This window comes from Panthera tigris, chromosome F2 (assembly GCF_018350195.1).
Source record: "Panthera tigris isolate Pti1 chromosome F2, P.tigris_Pti1_mat1.1, whole genome shotgun sequence".
NCBI lineage: Eukaryota > Metazoa > Chordata > Mammalia > Carnivora > Felidae > Panthera > Panthera tigris.
The window spans coordinates 290,346-309,356 of NC_056676.1; the positions used below are offsets into that span (position 1 = coordinate 290,346).

A 19,011-nucleotide genomic window follows, 5' to 3' on the forward strand; every position below is an offset into this window, starting at 1 on the left:
TTTCTTTTTTTTTTTCTTGTCCTATTGCTATGTTTACCACTTTTTGTATTATGTTGAACAAAGATGGTGAAAGTAGATATCTGTACTTCCTTCCTGATCATAGAGGAAAGGTTTTCACTTTGTCACCATTGAGTATGTTAGCATGTTTTATTTTTATACATGGCCTTTTTCATGTTGAGGTATATACTTTCTTTTTTTTAATTTTTTTAATGTTTATTTATTTTTGAGACAGAGAGAGACAGAGCATGAGCAGGGAAGGGGCCGAGAGAGAGGGAGACACAGAATGTGAAGCAGGCTCCAGGCTCTGAGCTGTCAGCACAGAGCCTGACGTGGGGCTCGAACTCAGGAACTGTGAGATCATGACCTGAGCCAAAGTCAGATGCTTAACTGACTGAGCCACCCAGGTGCCCCAAGGTATATACTTTCTAAACCCACTTTGTTGAGTTGTTAAAATGAACAGATGATGTATTTTGTCAAATGCTTTGTCTGCATCTATAGAGATGATCGTATGCTATTTACCCTTCATCTTTTTAAGTATGATTTATAAAATTGTTTTACCTGTGAATTGTGAACCACCCATGCATTCCTAAAATAAATCACAGTGGATTGTGATTAATGATGTTTACATTTTAGGGGCACCTGGGTGGTTCTGTCGGTTAAGCGTCCGACGTCGGCTTCAGGTCATGATCTCACGGTTCGTGAGCCATTTGCTGAAGGGGAACATCTCTATGGATTTGTATAACTCCACAGTGCATTCTCCATTTTCAGAGAAGAAAGAAGATGTCTACAAAGGTTTCTACAATGCAATCATGGTCCACCTTCAGCTTCACTGTCCTGTGACACACTCACAACCCTGTTTCTGGTGAGTCTATCGGGGCCATTGCTCAACTGTACCGGTCTCAGCCCCTCCGGTCCTCCACCCTGCAGTCCGGTCCTCCCATTGCTGCCACACTGAGGGGCATGCAGCACGCACAAGCTGAACTCATCTTCAGGTTTCCCATGTGGAGCTGAAGTATCTGACTTTGAGAAGTGGTTATAGACATCACTTCCATTTCAGGAAAATGACTCCTTGCAAGAAAGGGTCAGGGTTAATTTTGGAAAAAAAACAAAAAACAAAAACAAAAAAACTTCCCAAAGATATGTTTTACTTAGCCCATAATGAATGAGCTCCCCCATCTTTGGGGCCAGACTGATGGAATATTGGGGAAAGTTCTGGTAGGGAGATATTTGGGTTGAAGTGACTGATCCATACATTGGGAGGTACAAGGATATTCCCCTCATCCTGTCTAATTGGGGTGATCTGAAAAGTCAACTTATTGCAGCCATTCTGTGTTGCTGTGTTCTCCAGTGTAAGTGAAGATGCTGGTTTTGCCTAAAGAGAGGAAGAATTAACCTGTCAGGAAACAGGCACATGGGGCATGCTCCCCAGAAAAGGCTGGACTAGGGATGGGAATGGTCTTGGGTGTATGCCTAAGGAAGAACATGAGACCCCGGGTCCTGTGATTAATAGTGAGTGTTCCACATCTCCTATGGAGTGCCAAGGTGAATGTGAGAGGACCCCACTCCTGTCCTAAGTTTATGCAGAGAGAGGGAGGGACTGGCCTTGAGGTTGCCAGATGAGCTGACCACCAGCATGTTCCTCTGTGACTCCACTGTGGTGGTGGGCATGAGGCAAAGTTCATTCCCAAGCAGGCATTCAGTAAGTGTGGCTAGAGTGGATGTGTCATGTCTCATACAAGTCAGCACACCAGTTCAGGGCTCACTCCTCTATCTGACCTGGCTCCCTTTGGCAGGTCTTGGGAGGGATGATATTTAGGCTAAAGACACCAGTAAGAGGAGCCAATTGGATGTAAGTTTTGAGCAAGCCCAACATCAATGACAACCATCCCATTAAAACCCATCATTACCTACTTCTACTAGAATAAACTAAACTTCTCAAATGCCCTCAACACACCGAACACACTTTTCCTCAATAATTCCCACTGTCAACCAGACTTTTGGTCTTTACAAGTACTTATCCTTCCATCTTTGGAAATACATTTGGCAAACAATGTGTTTTAGCTACCCTATGCACTCATCGTTGCCTGTAGAGAAGAAAGCCATGATGATGTGACTTTCCACACAGGTTGCTGCCCTGTATCTTCCCAGCTGTGTCTGGCCAGGGCTCACTGTGCTCCTTCTGGTTTAGCACAGAACTGGGGCTACATTTGGTAGTCACAGTCTTATTGACCCACCACTTGCTAACACACCAGATTTAAGAACATCCAGAGTCTTATGACACACCCTAAATATGAAAGGTGAATAATTAAGAACACTCGCCAAATAAACCCCAGAGAAATGTCATCTTTAATATGTCACACAATTCACAGACCCCCAGAGCCAATGATGACCTAGGAGTTAGGATTCCCAATGGATTTGAAAGGAGACATCATTAAAAACATGCTTTGGCAAGCAATTACAAAAGTGTTTGAAACAAATGAGAATAAGTCTCAGGAAAGGAAGAAAGGTGTAAAGAAGTACATAATGGACAATTACAACTGAAAAGGATAATGACTACAATTTTTAAAATACAAACATACACACAGACAACACAAAGAATAAAACTAATATTTATGTCACAGGAGTCTCAGAAAGAGAAAATATAAAAAAGTAGGGACTAAAAATATATTTCAAGAGAAAAATAAAAAAAAAATTGTTTCAGGAAGTCATGGCTGATGTGCCAAATTTGACAAAAGATGTGAACCTAATGATCTAAGAAAATGCGTAAATACCAAAGAGTTGAAACCTCAAGAAGTCCACCAAGAAACATGCTATGGACTACACTATGCTCCCACCCCATTCACAATTTTCCAGTTCTATCCCCATAAACTTGCATGTGGGGCCTTGGAAGATAATGAGGTTATGTTAGGTCACAAGTTTAGGACCCTCATGATGAGGTTAGCATGCATACAAGGAGAGATGCCAGAGAGCTGGCACACTCTCTCCATGCACACATACAGAGAGAGGTCATGTGAGCACAAAGCCAGAAGGTGGCCATCCGCAAGCCAAGAAGATGAGTCTCCCCAGAACGTGACCACACTGGTGCCTTTGTTGGATTTCTACCCTAGAAACTGTAAGAAAGTGCATTATGGATATTTATCCATTGGCTTAAACTTAGTGCATTTTTACACATTGCAATAAAGCAAGATTCAGAAACTAAAATACATGGTGAATTGGACTTTATCAAGATTAAAACATTTTGCTCTTTTTAAAATTTTTTTAACGTTTATTTATTTTTGAGACAGAGAAAGACAGAACATGAATGGGGGAGGGTCAGAGAGAGAGATGGAGACACAGAATCTGAAACAGGCTCCAGGCTCTGAGCTGTCAGCACAGAGCCCGACCCGGGGCTTGAACTCACGAACCGCAAGATCATGACCTGAGCTGAAGTTGGACGCTTAACCGACTGAGTCACCCCGGTGCCCCATTTTTAAAATTTTTTTTAACGTTTATTTATTTTTGAGACAGAGAGAGACAGAACATGAACGGGGGAGGGTCAGAGAGAGAGAACATTTTGCTCTTTTAAAGACCCTGTTAGCTAACAATATAACATATATTATAATTTTATTAATTATATAAATAATAAATATAATTATTATAATTATAATGATGATACTATAATGTAAATTATATTGAAAATAATGTAGGGGCACCTGAGTGGCTCAGTCCATTAAGTGTCCGACTTTAACTCAGGTCAAGATCTCCTTGTTCATGTGTTCGAACCCTACATCAGTCTCTGTGCTAACAGCTCAGAGCCTGGAGCCTGCTTCAGGTTCTGTGTCTCCCCCACTTGCACTCTGTCTCTCTCAAAAAAAATAATAAACATTTAAAAATATCCTGTTAATATGATAAAAATGCAAGCTATACACTAGATGAACATGTTTGCAAACCACACATGTGACAAAAAGAACTTGTGTCTACACAGTATAAAAAAATTCAGAATTCAACAAAAAATAATAAGGAAAACATTTTCCAAATGGGAAATGGACAAAATACATGAAGAAACATTTCAGCAAAGACAACATACAGGTGGCATAAGCACATGAGAAAATGTTCTACATCGCTAGCCATGAGGTAAATACAAATGACCACTGACTGAGTAATCACTCCCTGCCTGTTAGAAGAGCTAGTTCAACTAATACAGTGAAAAGATAAAATGTTGGAAAGAGGCGGCTCTCTCATGCATTGCTGGTGGGAATGTAAATAGCACAGCCACTCTGGCAAGACAGTTTGATAGCTGAACATAAACCCTACAAGCTAGCGGTCAGGTTCCTGGACATTTATTTATCCCAGAGAATTTAAACTTAAAATCCCACAAAACACTGAGCACAAATGTTCACTGCAGGGTAATGTGTAATAGCCAAACCACTGAAAGCAAACAAAATGTCCCTCCAATGGATAAACAAAGCATTCCATCCACACTAGGGAGCCCTACACAGTGATAAAGAACATATATACATATATATGTATACACACACACACACACACACACACACACAAAGTAAACTCAGCTAAACAGTCTTCTCAGTGGAGATGCAGAGCCAGGAGGGAGGCATCAGCATAATGTTCAAAATGAAATGGAAACATCATTCACTTACATTTCAATACGTGCCATGACATGGAGACACACGTCAGGGTTCTGGTAGGTAGGAAGCTGCTTCCAAGGAGAATGCAGGCAAATGGTGTGTATTGAGCCAATGAAGCAGGAGTCCACTTCTGGGATGAGACTGATCAATGAGGCAGAAAACTGGTAAAGTTTTTAATGCTAGCAGAGGTCATTGGCTTTTGTATAGCATGAGATCATTTACATTGCCCCTGGGGGGAGAAAGGTTTTGCATCTCTATTCTCCTAGGCTTGTGGCTTAGTTTTCTCTTCACTTGTGCACTTGAAAGAGTCCTAACAGGTCCTCATTGTACACAGTATGTCCAAGTTGCCAGAGTCCAGAGTCCCTTGGTGGGCTTGTGTGATGGCGCCCTTACCATGACCATGAAGTCCACAGACGAGTTTTGTGCTTTTCCTGTAAGTCCTGCTTCTAACAGGTCCAGTCTGGGGGTGCCTATTTGCAAGTCCTCAGGTGAGGACATGTGATGAAGGCTGGAGATTGGGACTAGCCTTCAATGATCTATATTTCCATGACTCCCTGCTCTCCTTCCAGTGCTGCGTAGGTTCGTGCCCTTGATGCTCCTTTCATATAAACCCTTGACTACTTGGTCTCTCTACTCCTCCTCACCATGTATGGTAGTCCTGTGGCTACCCTTGAAACCTCAGGCATAAGTTTTCTTGCCCACCTCTGCACACTGGCCCACCAGATCAGGGTCTGGTACACCTTACACGTTCAATAGATGCTTGTTGAAAAATTGCACGTAGGATGCCCTGTCTCCCTCTGTCCCCAAAATAAATAAACATTGAAAAGAAATTGAAAAAAAAAGAAAAGAAAAATCACACGGATGAGTTGGGATCCGAGGCACACTGTGAAGAAAACATGGGGGTTGGGAGGTAGTGGAGGTGGAAAGGCAGTTCCACAGAGTTGAAGGACATGACAAAGTCAGCGATGGCAGGGTGGACTTGAGGGTGGGACCAATGGTGGTGTAGTCCAGGTAGGGCCATGGGAAAGGCATGCAGAGCTGAAAAGCACCGACATTTCAAGGAGGAGGGAGGTGGAAGGAGTCTCGTATTCCCAGTGTGTCTCCCTGTCCCTCAGGGCTGCCCTTTCAGTCATGGGTCACAAGTGGGGAGGGTGCACAGCTGCAGATGTCCACAGTTAGCAGGAGCCTGAGGGAGACTGAGGAACAAACACAGAGGCCTAGGATGCAAGAGGGAGCACTAAGTTCATGTACAGCCACCTCCCTGTGAAACCAGCTTTTCAAAACCTTCCTGGGTCTCTTCAGGGATGACAGGGAGGTCTCCACCTGGGGAAGAGACACCTGACAGTCCCTCTCCCACTAGCCTGGTCTCTGGAGCCCTCTCTCTGGCCCCTGGCTGTCAGGCTGGTGGGCAGGCAGTCATACCATGTGGTGGGCGCACAGAGGTGCGGTGTTGCAGACCCTGGCACCCAGCAGCTGTGTCCCCCGCGGGGGGTGGGGGAGGCGGGGAGGGAATTGGATCCTGGATCCAAGAGGTGTGCAGGAGTGAGCCCACGGGTGCGCATAGGAGCATGGGTCAGGGGCGGAGCCCGGTGAGGGATGCAGCTGAGGGTGCAGCTGTGCTATGCATCCTGGCTCCCAGACCACCTGCCACCCCAAGCTCCCAAGTCTCTCTGCCAGCCAGGGGCTTTCGCCCACCCCACTCCCCCACCAGGGACATGGCTGCTGCCTGGCACCTGTGTCCAGGTAGCTGTGGAGGTAGCGGTAGCGGGGCACTTGCAGGGAGGACTGGGAGCCATGAACCTCCAGCCCCGGAAGGTGGTGGCCCTGCTGCTCCTGCTGCTCCTGGAGGCAGAGGCCAAGTCCCAGGACGTGCTCCCAAAGGCGCCTCTCAGCTGCAGCTGCACTCCTGGAGCACCAACACTGCCAGGGGCTGAGCATGATGCAATGCCCCCAGGTGCCCCCAAAAGACCATCTGGAGAAGCCTAAAGGTGGAGCAGCTGAGACCCACAGCCTCCCTCCAGGACCTGCCTCAGTCGCGGCGCTGCCAAGGTAGGGATCCTAGTGACAAGGTGCCATGTGGCCTTCCCCCTGCCCCTCTCTGTCTTCCCCTTTCATCCCCAACCCCCTCCCTCATGCTGCGGGGTTCTTCTTGGGCTCCTTTCTGGCTGCGGTCATAGGAGTGACCTTTATGGGTTGTACCCTGGTTCCCTGGAGGAGGAGGGTCCGAGATGGAGTAGGGGGTTAGGCTCCGGTGGTGGGGAGAAGCACAGGTACAGAGAGGGGACACCCTGAGTGCCCTTGGAGGTCTGACTGGGTTGGTGGCTGGAGGGTGGAGGTGCAAACAAACGGAAAGAACGCGTGGACCTGCGGTTGTCAGAAAATGTCAAGGCAGGGCCAGGGAAGTCGCAGTCATGAGCAGGATGAAACAATCCTGCCTGTGAAAATGAAGCGCAGGGACCTCAGTTTGCAGAGAAACATTCCAGGGAGAGTCAGGGTGGTGGGCTTGAGTTGCTGGAGCCCAGCCAGGGAACTTGTTGAAGCCATTTAGAGTGGAAGCGGCAGGTCAACACAAGCCTCCTGCCGCCCCCCTCCACACCCCCTGCCCTGCCCCACCCCACCCCTGGTAGCAAGGTTGCACCCTCTGATGGGGCAGGGAGATCCCACCCCACTTTTGGCTAAAGGCGGTCCTCTAACATGGGAGTTAATGGGACTATGGGGTATGGAGTCTGAATTAGGGGTTGTGCAACTCCCTTTGAGCTCTTCATTTCTGAAGGCAATTTGCATTCAATCACTGAACTCAAAGCAAATGGGCGATGAATAAGTGAAGCTTCGTTCTTTTAGAGGGTGTCCAGACTCTTTTGTACTTGGAGTTGTGTGCTGGAGAGGACTGGGTTTTTGGGATTCAGCACAAAATAATCTTTGGGAAATGTTCGGTGGGAACGTCTTCTTCGCAGTCTCCCAAGGAAGGCGGATGGAAAAGCTCCTTGTTCCAGGCAGACTTGTCGGTTTTGTTCTTCATATCTGGGAGGCGTGGTGCTTCATGTTTCTGTGGAGCACCTCCTCTCTTGCATTCATCCCGTGTTCCAAGAGTTTCATACCTTAGGAATCACATCTCCTCTGGGACTCACCAGGCAGCACCAGGGAGAATTGACTCTGAGACCACCATGTCCCTAGAAACCAGTGCATGTGTATGTCAGCAGGCAGTGCTTACCTCTCAGCCTCCTTTTGAAATCAGCTCTTGAGAAAATGCTCTTTCATTCCATGGGTTCTCCCTCTCCCAGGTTGTTGGGGTGTGTGTGTGTGTGTGTGTGTGTGTGTGTGTGTGTGTGTGAGTGTGGTGCTGTGGACTGTATGTAGTCTGGACCACGATAGGGTCCCAGTTCTTTCCAAAGACACTGTTTTGTTGCATGGGAATATCTCATTTCAATAGACTGTTCCAATCTTGTCTCAAAGGTTGAAAATATCCTGAAGACAGCACCATGACCTCACTGAAAGCAAAAGCCTAAGAGCAGAGGCTTTCACAAACTTACATATCAAGATGACTGGTACTTTAGGTTTTCAGTAACATGGTGTGGTGTAGGCCACTTTCAGCAGCAGCTGCTCCTAAGCATCTGTTTTGTCCTTGGGGGGCGGGGGGTGAGTTGTCTCTCTCAGAAATTAAGGAGATTATGATTATCTTGAATATTATTATTTTCATGATTACCATGATTGCTATATTCTTCATATCCCATCGCATGGAATTTGATACATGTGCTCGATACCCGAAATGTTTTCATCACAAAATGCTCGCTACAACAAGGAGGAAAAACTCACTGTTGTGTGATGGACAATGTACCTTACCTTTATTGTACTGTTTTAGTGGTATGTACATATGTTGACTGATGAGAGTGTCCACTTAGATCTAAGGAGATTTTTGTGATATAATGATACTTCAATAAACCATAAAAATAATTGAAAATCTGACATAGCTAGTAATCTAAGCACTCTGTCCTCTTTGATATGAAATACTAAGTAAAGAAATCATCTTTCAAAAACTTCTGAGTCATCATAATTCCTTATTATTCAGGTAGGTCTGGTGAGTGTAATGGAATGAACTAAGGTCTTTGAAATAGAGGAAGCTAGAATTTGAGCTATTGAAGTCATATTTACTCTCTATTTCCCTGTTGACATGGTCTTTTTTTATTTGCTGATGTCTTTTGCCCTTTATGTCTTTTGTCTATTTCCCTCCTTCCTGCCCCTCACCTCTGCAATCATCTTTATGTATTTATGAGTTTGTTTTATTATGTTTTGAGGATTTTTGTATTTTGTTTTCTTATTTTTGTTTCAATTTCTACATATATGTGCGAGCATTTGGTATTTGGCTTTCTCTGTGTGATGTATTTCACTTAGCATAATGCCCTCCAGGCCATTCAAAACAATGTGGCATAATACAGGTGTGAAGGTATTTTGGGGAGTTAGTGATTTCATGTGTTCTGAGTAATACCTAGGGGGGTTATTGAGGGAAATTGCTGGATGATATGGATGTTCTAGTTTGAATTTTTTGAAGAAACTTTATATTGTTTTCGACTGCTGCTGCACCAAGTTCTAATCCCACCAACAGAGCACAATGATTCGCTTTCCTCCACAGTTTACCCAACCCTTGTAATTTCTTGTCTTTTTGATAAGATCATTCAGACAGGTTTCAGGTGATTTCTCTTTGGCTTTGGCTTTTCATTTCCCTAATGTGGAGTGACATTGAACATCTCTTCATGTATGTGGTGGCCATCTGCATGTCTTCATTGGAAAAATGCCTCTTGAGGACTCTGCCAGTTTCATCATTGCTCTTTGCTTTTGCATTGTTGTCCTATAGGAGTTCTTCATATCTTTTGTGTATTATCCCTTTACCATGTATGTAGTTTGCAAGTATTTTCTCCCATTAACTATGTTGCCTTTTCATTCCTTTGAAGATATTTTTGCTGTGCAGAACTCATTTTTATTTAGTTTCATGTAGTCCCACTTCTTTATTTTTCCTTTGTACCTTTGGCTTCTGGTGTCGAATCCAAAAACTCAGTGTTTAGACTGAGATGAAAAACATCCTCGTGGTTTTGGCATTTGGATTTGTCCAGCAGAGCCAAGGAGAGCAGAAAGGATTGCTTAAGACTCCATGCAAGTCAAGAGAGGTGAGAGGGAGTTTAAGAGACATCTCCGTGAGCTGCTCTCAAGCTCCCATATTCATTAAGCCTACAAACAATGTACAACACATCAGTGGGCCACATATTGGAAAGAACGTAGTGAAGACATGGTGAAAACCAAATATAGATAGGATAAAATATTCCATGCGACAACATGTTCTAAGGACTTTGTGAGCACATGCAGAACCCAACCCCTAGATACACATCCACTGGATCAGTGAAGTCTAGCCTGCCCCCCAGATACACACCAAGTAGGTGAGAGAACTGCTGCTGGCTGTTTGCACCAAGGCCAGAGAGCAGTGATCTGCTTTGCAAAGCCTTCCCTATAATCTCCTAACGCAGGACATAGTTGTGTGATACCACACCTTCTGCCCAAGTTTGTATCCAGGATATTTCTGGTTTTAGGTCTTAAGTCTAATACATTTTGAATTCGTTTCTGTGTGTGGTGTTAAATAGGTGTCAAGTTGTTTTTCTGTGCGTGTTGTTTTTCTGTGCCCAGTGTTCCTGACACCATCTATTGAGGAGATTGCCTTTTCCTCATGTTATATTCTTGATTCTTTTGTTGTGAATTAATTGGTTACATCTGTGTGGGTTTCTTCCTGGCCCTTCAGTTCTGTTCCAATGATCTGTGTGTCTGCTTTTAGCCCAATACCGTACTGCTTGGGTTATTGTAGCTTTGAGATCTAGTTTAAAATCAGAAAGCATGATGCATCCAGCTGTGTTCTTCCTTCTCAAAATGACTTTGGTATTCAGAGCCTTTTGTGGTTCTGTCCACATTGAAGGATTATTCTAGTTTTGGAGACGTGCTTAAACTTTGATAGGGATCGTACCTAGGGAATGTGCAGATGGCTTTAAGTAGTGTGAATATTTTGACAATCTTAATTCTTGGGATCCACTAGCATGGAATGTCTTTCCGCTTATTTCTGTCTCCAAATTCTTTCTCCACTGATTTCTGGGTTTAAGTACAGAGGTCTTCATCTTCTTGGTTAAAGTCATTCTTTTCTTTTTTGAGTTTTCTATGTTTATTCTTGACAGAGAGAGAGAGATACATAGACACAGAGACAGAGAAAAAGAGAGAGAGAGCGTGGATGAGTGGGGAAGAGGTGAGAGAAAGGGAGACACAGACTCTGAAGCAGGCTCCAGACTCTGAGTTGTCAGCACAAAAAATTAACCCTCTTAGATTATCTATAAAAAGATGTAAACTAATGTAGCCTAGTTACTAAGCATGCTGTCACAACAGTTAGGATTTAACACAATAAAAGTGTATGGAATATGGGGTCAAATAATTCAGCATGTTTAATGGAAAACAGTAACTTATTGTGGCTTGGTTTTCACAGGACATCTTTTAAAAAATGTTTAGTATCATTTGTATGAATTGGTGAAATGCTTTTTTATCAATGGCAGTCAACATTTTAGCTTTTCTTTAGATATCAAAATATCATTTAAGTATCAGTCATTGATGTACTGTACTGACTTGGGGTTTCCTTATTTGTTATTTCATGTGTGTGCATGCATGAAAGGGTCTTCCTTTGTGGCTCTTGTTCTCTAGTTACTATTCAACCTTGAGACCTTTTTCCACAGTACTGAAGATATTTAGTCTAAGTTAAAGGTTTTTCTTTTTTCCCCATTTGACAACATCAATCTTGTACTGTTTTACAGTAAACATTTATAATCACATAATTTCAGTCACTTTATTAACTCATCCTATTCAAGATAGATGCACACTTCAAGTATTTTACGTATCTATTACTCATTTTAATTTTCTGACCTCACTATCTCAAGAGCCAGAGGTTAATCAGAATGAGGTATTATGTGGTGTCCCTACTACATAAAAGTATAAATGTTAATAAGTGTATTTTCAGTTGATTTTTTAACCTTTAATTCCTTAATTTTGAGTCAATACATGGTCATTTCTAACAGCTTAGGTGAAGAAAATGATTACTTTAGCGTCTTTTATAAATCAGGAGTATGGAATGAAGGTAAAATAAGGGGGTTGAAATGTCACTTGGAAATTAGGACTCTAAAACCTTTTTTTTTTTTTTTTTTTTTTTTTTTTTTTTGTTAGAGAAGAAGAAAATGGGAAATGTTGAGAAGGCTTATGGTATAAGCGGTGAAGTTGTGGTGTTTAGAGGGTTGATGAGATAAAATTATATTGTTTGGGATGGATTTTGTTTCCCCAAAGTGTCTTCTCATCTGCTTTGAACGACTCTGAGTACTCCATACTCATAATCCTGGTGTCTTATCTCATTTAGTGAATTTTATTTCCGGATAATTACATGGAGCTGAAAACTATATATTTTATATTTTGCTTTTTTTCTATGAATAGTCTAGTAGTCCAAGTGATGTGAGGAGAAATCTTTTTTGTCTTCTTTTTTCTTTTGTGATGTTCAAGTAATGTTCTAGGTTGAAATTACTTATGTTCAGCCTTCCATACCTGAAATATAGCATAACTATATAGGAATCATGAGTTTTAATTTTAGCATATGCTAAAATTACTCTTACTTGTAAGAGTAAACACCATGGAGAAGAAAAACTGAAGTGAAAGTTATTGTTTGGACTTTTAAAAACTGAGAACAAACTGAGGGTTGATGGGGGATGGGAAGGAGGGGAGGCTGGGTGATGGGCATTGAGGAGGACTCCTGTTGGGAGGAGCACTGGGTGTTGTTTGGAAACCAATTTGACAATAAATTTCATATTTAAAAAAAGAAAGTTACTGTTTGGGCCACTGAAATTATTTATATTCTAAATAGAGACAACAGAAGGGACACTTCTAAGAAGGATATATTTTCAGCTACCTTATTTTGAAGTTTTATTTGCACATAATTACTTAGACCTCTTATTTTCAGAGGGGCTGTTTTTTCCTACAAAGCCATTTGACATAATTTTTGCTCTGTGAGTTTCAAACTAATTTAAAGCTATCCTTTAATCATAGATTTCAAGGAAAAAGAAGAAAATAAATCATATAATGTACAAATTAATGTATAACTTTCTTATTATGAACACGTAATACAACAGACTCATTTGATCAAATTAGAATTACAGAACTTGACTCCTTAAACGGAATTGTGGTTTTATCTTCCACCTAGTACTACACACACACACTCACACACACACACACACACACACACACACCCCAAAAAGAATTTCTTTGTTACTTTAGCTGATAGCATTCAAGTGCTTATTTAAACAATTTGGGGAGTGGGGGTAAACATATACATGCTTTTGTTCCTAACTTGTATATTGCCAGTCCTTTCTGTTTTCTAAAAAGTATTTTATTGTGATACTTAAATTTTCTTATTCATTAGATCCCATATCCAGAGTCCTTGTCTTTGAATATTGAAAGGGCTTTTGATTGTTGGTTTCCACTTTTTGGTCTTGAAAGTAGTCCTACAGAAGCTTTCAGCTGAGCTGAATGTCTGCAGAATTAGTTGAGGTGTCAGAACATAGTATATATTTCCTTCATGTTGAAAGATCTTTTAATTTATTGAAAGAAAAATTCAAATCATTCAGATAATTAATTTTCAAAAAATGGAGACCTTTTGCCTTAAGTTTACATCTTTTCAAGATCTTATTCTACATGAGTATTGGTGCTTTGTAACTTCTGAAAAATGGTACTCTTTAAGATAGTGATGTGATAAAATCATTGTTTCATGGTACTTGTCACAAATAACCTTACTTCAGATTGAAACTGGAATCTTCTTTCTCATGTTAGCTATTTCTTTGTTGAAAGCACCATAACTTTAGTTAAACAGAATATGAGCTACTTTAGTACTGTTTGTTCAAAAATCATGTATGACGATTTGTTGACGTGTTGATTCATGTAAATTGGGTGCATTGTAATTATCAGGGAATACTATGAAAAATTATATGCGAACAAACTGGACAACTGGGAAGAAATGGACAAATTCCTAAACACCCACACACTTCCAAAACTCAATCAGGAGGAAATAGAAAGCTTGAACAGACCCATAACCAGCGAAGAAATTGAATCAGTTGTCAAAAATCTCCCAACAAAGAAGAGTCCAGGACCCGGTGGCTTCCCAGGGGAGTTCTACCAGATGTTTAAAGCAGAGATAACACCTATCCTTCTCAAGCTATTCTAAAAAATAGAAAGGGAAGGAAAACTTCCAGACTCATTCTATGAAGCCAGTATTACTTTGATTCCTAAACGAGACAGAGACCGTTACGAGACCGTTTACGAGACACAGTAAGAAAAGAGAACTACAGGCCAATATCCCTGATGAATATGGATGCAAAAATTCTCCATAAGATACTAGCAAATCGAATTCAACAGCATATAAAAAGAATTATTCACCATGATCAAATGGGATTCATTCCTGGGATGCAGGGCTGGTTCAACATTCACAAATCAATCAAAGTGATACATCACATTAATAAAAGAAAAGATAAGAACCATATGATCCTGTCAATCGATGCAGAAAAGGCATTTGACAAAATTCAGCAATATTTCTTAAAAAAAAACCCTCGAGAAAGTCAGGGTACAAGGAACATACTTAAACATCATAAAAGCCATTTATGAAAAGCCCACAGCTAACATCATCCTCAATGTTTTTCCCTTTTTCCCCTGAGATCAGGAACACGACAGGGATGTCCCCTCTCACTGCTGTTGTTTAACATAGTGTTGGAAGTTCTAGCATCAGCAATCAGACAACAAAAAGAAATCAAAGGCATCAAAATTGGCAAAGATGAAGTCAAGCTTTCGCTTTTTGCAGATGACATGATATTATACATGGAAAATCCGATAGACTCTACCAGAAGTCTGCTAGAACTGATACATGAATTCAGCAAAGTCGCAGGATACAAAATCAATGTACAGAAATCAGTTGCATTCTTATACACTAATAATGAAGCAACAGAAAGACAAATAAAGAAACTGATCCCATTCACAATTGCACCAAGAAGCATAAAATACTAGGGATAAATCTAACCAAAGATGTAAAAGATCTGAATGCTGAAAACTATAGAAAGCTTATGAAGGAAATTGAAGCAGATATAAAGAAATGGAAAAACATCCATACTCATGGATTGGAAGAATAAATATTGTCAAAATATCAATACTACCCAAAGCACTCTACACTTTCAATGCAATCCCAATCAAAATTGCACTAGCATTCTTCTCGAAACTAGAACAAGCAATCCTAAAATTCATATGGAACCACAAAAGGCCCCAAATAGCCAAAGTAATTTTGAAGAAGAAGACCAAAGCAGGAGGCATCACAATCCCAGACTTTAGCCTCTACTACAAAGCTGTAATCATGAAGACAGCATGGTATTGGCACAAAAAGAGACACACAGACCAATGGAATAGAATAGATACCCCAGAACTAGACCCACAAACGTATGGCCAACTAATCTTTGACAAAGCAGGACAGAACATCCAATGGAAAAAAGACAGTCTCTTTAACAAATGGTGCTGGGAGAACTGGACAGCAACATGCAGAAGGTTGAAACTAGACCACTTTCTCACACCATTCACAAAAATAAACTCAAAATGAATAAAGGACCTGAATGTGAGACAGGAAACCATCAAAACCCTAGAGGAGAAAGCAGGAAAAGACCTCTCTGACCTCAGTCGTAGAAATTACTTACTTGACACATCCCCAAAGGCAAGGAAATTAAAAGCAAAAATGAACTACTGGGACCTTATGAAGATAAAAAAGCTTCTGCACAGCAAAGGAAGCAACCAACAAAACTAAAAGACAACCAACGGAATGGGAAAAGATGTTTGAAAATGGCATATCGGACAAAGGGCTAGTATCCAAAATCTATAAAGAGCTCACCAAACTCCACACCCGAAAAACAAATAACCCAGTGAAGAAATGGGCAGAAAACATGAATAGACACTTCTCTAAAGAAGACATCCAGATGGCCAACAGGCACATGAAAAGATGCTCAACGTCGCTCCTCATCAGGGAAATACAAATCAAAACCACACTCAGATACCACCTCACGCCAGTCAGAGTGGCCAAAATGAACAAATCAGGAAACTATAGATGCTGACGAGGATGTGGAGAAACGGGAACCCTCTTGCACTGTTGGTGGGAATGCAAATTGGTGCAGCCACTCTGGAAAACAGTGTGGAGGTTCCTCAAAAAATTAAAAATAGACCTACCCTATGACCCAGCAATAGCACTGCTAGGAATTTACCCAAGGGATACAGGAGTACTGATGCATAGGGGCACTTGTACCCCAATGTTTATAGCAGCACTCTCAACAATAGCCAAATTATGGATAGAACCTAAATGTCCATCAACTGATGAATGGATAAAGAAATTGTGGTTTATATACACAATGGAGTACTACGTGGCAATGAGACGGAATGAAATATGGCCCTTTGTAGCAACATGGATGGAATTGAAGAGTCTGATGCTAAGTGAAATAAGCCATACAGAGAAAGACAGATACCATATGTTTTCACTCTTATGTGGATCCTGAGAAACTTAACAGGAACCCATGGTGGAGGGGAAGGAAAACATAAAACAAAAAAAGAGGTTAGAGTGGAAGAGATCCAAAGCATAAGAGACTCTTAAAAACTGAGAACAAACTGAGGGTTGATGGGGGGTGGGTGGGACGGGAGGGTGGGCGATGGGTATTGAGGAGGGCACCTTTTGGGATGAGCACTGGGTATTGTATCGGAACCAATTTGACAATAAATTTCAAAAAAATTTTTTAAAAATTGGGTGCATTGTGTTGCCACTGTATGTTTTTACAAAGGATTGAACAAAATATCTTTGAGGAAATTTGAAGAAAAAAAGAAAAGAATGTATATCAAGGGTTGGTGATGGGTGTTTTTTTTCCCCCCAGGGCTGTTGAAACCAAGCAAAAGAAACAAATTTTATGTGTTTGTCATCAACCTTACATGTGCACAAACTTTAAAATACCAGTCAGCAGTCTACAACAGTCAACAGTATGTTTTCCTACAGGCAGCCACTTTCAACCTTTGCTGCTTCGTGAGTTATTTCGTCATTTCTCAAAACAACTTCTTATGCTACCTTGCAACTTTTTACTCTTGGGTGTTACCTTTGACCACAGTGTTTTTAAAACAATCTGTTTATGTATCTGCCTCTCCCACTATATGGGCCCTTCAATAGTTCAGATATTAAATTTCTTTATATCTCCAACTCATGGTGGTGTTCTGTAGCCTCAGTCGATGAGAAATGAGGGCACTTTGTCTTAAGCTGTTTTCAGTGATGAAGTTCCAGACATGTGTTTCCCAGTACACCATGGCCACAAGCTTCATGACCACTTTACCTGGACCGAAAGTGCAAAGCCAGGATGCAGTATAGGACACCAGCTTCTCAGTATAAACTGACCCTGCTAATATTAATTGGATCATTTTAGGAAATGCCCTACAAATATGGGACAGCATTTTACAACATTCTCAGTTCCTTAGGTACATCTTTTAACTAAGGGAATTGATTCTGGAACTGGATTTGTATCATGTTTTAGAGTAAGAGGTCAGAAGAGTTCTTTCCTTCTCCTACTATGTCCATGCTGTGATTTTTTTCTGAGCACTCAACTCATCCTGTATTCTGGATATTGCACCTATTTCTTCTCTAGACCAGCAGTGAAACAGGGGACCATGTCTGGAGGACTTCTCTTTTTGAACTTACACATACAGGTTATGGATTACCAACTTCATGATGTTAAGAACATTGAAAATATAGGGGATTAAAGTGAAATATAAAAGGACATTTTTTTTTCAATCATTATTTCCCAAAGTGACCAGTTTATGCCTGGTTACAGAATTCGGTTTGACTATCCAGTTTCCTTTCATACAGTGCCTATAAGCACTAATTTATGATGTCTTTAATTATCAATGTATTTTTCAACTGGTTATCAAAATTTTCCATTTTTTTGAAATCTAAAGCTCATTTTACATAAACGGTAAGGGAAAGAGTTGAGTAAGAAATAAATTCATGAACATAGACAAAAGGAATCTAGAATTTATCTTTTACTGCTTAAAGCTCTTTCTGAAAAGAAATTTTCTGAAAGTCATTTCTGGGTTAAATTCTGAATAGATCTCATAAGTTTGACTTTTGCTCTATGGTAACAGAAGCTCCTTAGTAAGAATGGAGGATCTGAAAGAAGTGTTTAGTTCACATTTACATGGGATGAAATAATGACCTTTGTCTTTCTCTTCCTCTCTGCAGGAGCACGTGCAGTGGCATCATGGGGTTAGGGTTCGGTTCCCGGAGGTGGCAAGGGGAAAACAGCCAGCTGTGCAGTGATCTCCAGAGCAGGGTGAGTTGGGGGCAATGTGAGGGTGCCGGTCAGCCTTAGGATTTGGGTTCAGGCGTTGGTTGATCCTGTGGGAAAGGCTTATGCTTTAGCTGGGGATCCCTTTCTGGAGCTCCATCCCATACATGAAAATGTCATGGTGATCTTCCCCCTTCTTCCCTGACAAGATTTGCGAGGTCATGGGCCTCAATTCCATTGATTCTTCAGAGCTAGGACGAGGGACACCTAAGGCCAGAGCCAAGGCTCTGGTTAGGGTAGGTCCTGGGCGGAGACATGATCCAAAGCAACAGCAGGCAGTGGTTCCCCAGGATGCCTGAGATGAGGAGAGGTTCAGGTTGCAGTTCAGGCTGAGAGCTTGGGCTCGGGGGCCGGCCGAGTATGTGGGCAGTGTGTAGGACTGAGTTGAAACTCCCCTTCTGTAGCCCCATCATTGCCTTGGAGGCAGCATGGGGAACGTCTTGGCTTCTCACTGAATCATTCTGTGCCATGCTTGGGCCCTGATTCTGTTCTTTTCATAGATCTGGCACGTGGGAACCCTGAGGGAAAAATACATTGTTAGGGTAGGCGTATTTCTGGGACACAGCATACCTCAGGGTTCCCCTTGGCATACCTGCCTTCTTGAATATATGGAATCAGAGTGTGACCCAGTGGGTGGATGAGAATTCCCCTCCCTGTACTTACATGAGCACAGAAGGTGATTGTGAAGGACAAGTGCCTTGATCACTGCAGTGTAACCCCTGTACTTCCCAGTGTTATAATTAAAGACTCTCAGTCTTAGTGACATAAACTTCAAAGTTTTCCCAACATAGAAAGGGTTAAGGGCATTTCTGGTTTTACCAGGCCCCTTACACAAATAAGTATTAATAGGATTCAAAAACAGAGAAAGATGGATTGCAATCCAAATAGAATTAATTTAAAACACTTTGACTTCAGTGGTTTTTTGGAAACAGAAC

The 19,011-nt window shown here is 41.6% G+C and overlaps 1 long non-coding RNA gene across 2 annotated transcripts in view; it reads left to right on the plus strand.

The window, feature by feature from the left end:
• The window catches only part of LOC122235029, a 37,119-nt gene extending 18,594 nt beyond the window's left edge, over positions 1-18,525 (plus strand). For both annotated transcript variants that reach the window (XR_006213113.1, XR_006213112.1), the window contains 3 exons: positions 769-862; positions 6,580-6,674; positions 17,971-18,525. This is a non-coding gene — a long non-coding RNA (uncharacterized LOC122235029). The remainder of the gene's footprint in view (positions 1-768; positions 863-6,579; positions 6,675-17,970) is intronic.
• Positions 18,526-19,011: the final 486 nt, after the last annotated feature.